The 3,984-nt window shown below is 50.2% G+C and overlaps 1 pseudogene; it reads left to right on the forward strand.

The window, feature by feature from the left end:
* The first annotated feature begins 291 nt into the window (after positions 1–291).
* On the forward strand, positions 292–1,500 carry LOC127158625 (uncharacterized; annotated as a pseudogene).
* The last annotated feature ends 2,484 nt before the right edge of the window (positions 1,501–3,984 follow it).

Raw genomic sequence — 3,984 nt, forward strand, 5'->3', positions numbered from 1 at the left:
GTGATACAACAATGGAACCGAAGTTCCACTAACGACTAGTGATTACTCAAAACTAGGAACCTACAAGTGGGCAAGCGCTGTATTTCCTTTAAGAAATATCAAAAAAACACTTACCCCCTTTATCGTAGGCTTCCTGATCCCCGGCGCGTCTTTCCCACTCGATCTCGGGACAGTGTTCCCGGTTCGTAGGGAGATTAGGGAAATAATTCCCCCCCATCCCGGACGAGCCCCCTACTGTTAGAATTTAATATCTAACTTGATTAACTGCCGAGATTCGATTTTAGTTGAGCGATGGAGCACAGAGTCAGGATCCTGGACCACTGAAATGACCACACACAGAAAAGGTGTAATTCACTCAAAGGCATTTATTAAAGGAAGACTTCAACATTTATATGGTAAATATGGAGAAGTGAAAGATCAAACATCACACCCTTCAGGAAACAACAGTACATCATGTCCTACGATTCTCTAGGCTAGACTTATGTCATATCTACTTTTCAGGTTAGTATGAGAAGGGCACAGGAGGTCCGGATTATTACAATCTCACAATACCCTATCTGATTCATCTTTTAGACGATTTCTTAATCGTCTCGCCCCCAGACTCCGTCCCAGCCGCGCACCTCTTGACAACCCAAAAGCTTTTCTCAGAGCTCGGGATTCCCCTCGCCCAAGACAAAACTGAGGGTCCTAGCACTTCCATCGAATTTTTGGGCATCAACTTGGATTCTCAAAAATTCCTGGCCTCCCTACCCAAAGAAAAAATTGACAGGACGATCCTGGTAGCCTCCACTCTGTTATCCAAATCTAGCTGTTCCAAACGCGAACTATTATCTATTCTAGGTCATCTAAATTTCGCGATGCGCATCATCCCGCAAGGCCGCCCCTTCATCTCCCACCTCCTCTCCCTGGCATCCTCCGCCCACACTCTAGAGGACCTCATATCCATAACTGACTCGTGCTGCAACGAGATCAGTCTATGGATATAGCCTATCTTTCTTCTATAGCAACCTGATTTCTTCTCCAATCGATATCCAAATATATACCGACGCTGCCCCCTCCATCGGGTTCGGAGGTTTTTTCAGAGGCTGCTGGTTCGCTTCCACATGGCCCCCCCAGCTGGCACATTTGCCACAGCAGCTTTCATCCTCAGCGCTATTCGAGCTTTATCCGTTAGTGGCCGCAGCCTCCCTATGGGGCAAAGAGTGGTCCGCCACCAGCATCATTGTCCACTGCGATAACGAAGCTACCGTGCACTGCATTAACAAAGGTCGTTCCCATTCCCCCGCACTAATGCCTTTGCTAAGACGCTTGATTTGGATTTTGGCTTGTGACCAATTCATTATAACCGCAAAACACATTCCCGGGTCAAAAAATCAAATTGCTGACTCTCTCTCTCATTTGGCCTTCCAGAAATTCAGATCACTGGCACCAGAGGCGGACCCGCTCCCAACCCCAGTTCCTCCTTATTCAGAACTGATATTCCCGTACACCACCCTCTGAGACCTCTCCTCGAAGCGTCCATTAATTCCATTCTTCAAGCTGTCTCCCCTAGGACACTCCAATCCTACCTTACAGCATGGAAATGTAGTTTACCCTTCCCTGATTTTTTCCCTGCTCGCTGTCACCTCATTTATCTCCCATCTCAACACCAATAAAAACCTCCAAGCCAGCTCCATTAAAGGATACCTAAGCGGAATCCAGTTTTTCCACAAACTGTTATATGGCTCGCCTTCACCCCATATAACCAATTCACAGACCTCCCTTCTCATCAAAGGTATCCAAAAAACCCAGGCCAACCGCCCAGACCCCAGACTACCTATCACTTTAAAAATTTTGACCAAATGCATCTCTACCCTCCGTAAAGGTTACCATTCCATCCATACTGCCCGCACATTAGACGCCATGTTTATCCTGGCTTTCTTCGGTTTCCTCAGATGCTCTGAGCTCACCATTACATCCGGCTTCAACCCAGCCATCCACCCAACTATCTCCGATCTAGCAGTGCTAGACGGTGAAACCATCTCTTATTTCATAAAACAAAGTAAGACAGACCAAACAAAGAAAGGCCATTTTATTTATATTTTTAACCTCTGATCGCCCATCCAACCATTCCAAACCCTCCTAGCTTTCCTCCAGCTCAGGAAATCCCAATCCAAACTCCCTTCCGACCCCCTTTTTACAGATGACTTCAACCGCCCCGCCACTCGCTTCTGGTTCCAAAAGCACCTTAAGTCTGTCTTGCTTCTCTCTGGTACCCCAGCCGACAACTTTTCCAGCCATTCGTTCCGTATAGGAGCAGCAACCACAGCCGCCCAAAAAGGCCTCTCCGAACAGCAGATCCAAGCACTTGGTCGCTGGTCATCAGAAGCTTTCAAGAGCTATATCCGATCAGATCGCTCCCTCATCAAGGAAGCCCACCAAACCCTAGTCAGCCAACCCATTTAACGCCAGCCCACTCCCGTCCACTTGATCTCTAGCCACCCCTTCTAATTTCCCTTCCGCAACGGCTCATCCCCGCTTCAACATCCCCTCAGCGTCCCGCTCGCCTTCTTTCCCCACACTTCCACAGCTGTGCCCGCCTCCGCCGGAGCCCCCCGCTTACCTCCCTAATGCCGCTGCAATGCCCGCTCCCGCTGGAGCCCCCTGCTTATCTCCCTAATGCCACTGCAATGCCCGCTCCCGCTGGAGCCCCCCGCTTACCTCCCTAATGCCGCTGCAATGCCCGCTCCCGCTGGAGCCCCCCGCTTATCTCCCTAATGCCGCTGCAATGCCCGCTCCCGCTGGAGCCCCCCGCTTACCTCCCTAATGCCGCTGCAATGCCCGCTCCAGCTGGAGCCCCCTGCTTACCTCCCTAATGCCGCTGCAATGCCCGCTCCCGCTGGAGCCCCCCGCTGGAGCCCCCCACTTATCTCCCTAATGCCGCTGCAATGCCCGCTCCCGCTGGAGCCCCCCGCTCATCTCCCTAATGCCGGAGCAGTGCCCACACCCACAGGAGCGTCATTTATAGTTCCCCACTGCCACAAGCTCCTTTCCCGCAGGAGGCTTTTCTATATTTTTCCCCAGCAGTGCCCGCAGGAGCTCCTCCCATATTTTCATCTATGTCCGCTACTACTAACATCCAGCATCCCGTCAGCTCAAGCTAGGCAAATTTTGGGGGGTTATCTGGCTGCTGTCCTGCGATCATTCGCCTTCGGGGGAGCGCTTATTGGGTTCGGGCCAAATGCCGAGCTCGGACCCCTCTCCCTGGGCAGGGGGAGTGCCCCGGGCTCGGGAATGATTACCGAGCTCGGAGCCCTCTCCCGGACTGCACGCCAAACATGCTTAACTTTTACGCTGTTTATTATATGTAAGCGCGAACTCGTGAAGTGATGTTTTATTAACACATTTCGGGAGGAGCTTGCACAGATACTTAACACGGCCAATTCACCATTAGCAATCACACTCCCTATCCAAGAACCTTAACAGAATCCCTTTAAATAGCCAAGCAGTCCTACCTTCATTTATCTCTAGTTTTTCAGCATCCCTCCACCTCCCCGTCTCCTCACCTTCAGCTCGGGGGGGAGCGCTTATTGGGTTTGGGCCAAATGCCGAGCTCGGACCCCTCTCCCTAGGCAGGGGGAGTGCCCCGGGCTCGGGAATGATTACCGAGCTCGGAGCCCTCTCCCGGACAGCACGCCAAACACGCTTAACTTTTACACTGTTTATTATATGTAAGCGCGAACTCGTGAAACAGAGATAAACTCTGCAGCGGCACCCTGGAGAAGTTTTGACATGCCCTAACATTTGTGCTTTTTTTCAGTATCTTAAAAACATATTAATGGCTAAAGTCTGATTACATTGTAATCAGCAAAAACTAGGCTACAATAATATGCAAGCAGCATTAATGTACATGTTTGTGTTTTTGAGAAAACATTCATGTGTGTAATAAATAAGGCCATGAAACACATATAGAACATTAGTTCAGAAGACTTTTGAGAACTGGAT

Source organism: Labeo rohita, unplaced genomic scaffold (assembly GCF_022985175.1).
Source record: "Labeo rohita strain BAU-BD-2019 unplaced genomic scaffold, IGBB_LRoh.1.0 scaffold_1610, whole genome shotgun sequence".
Taxonomy (NCBI): domain Eukaryota; kingdom Metazoa; phylum Chordata; class Actinopteri; order Cypriniformes; family Cyprinidae; genus Labeo; species Labeo rohita.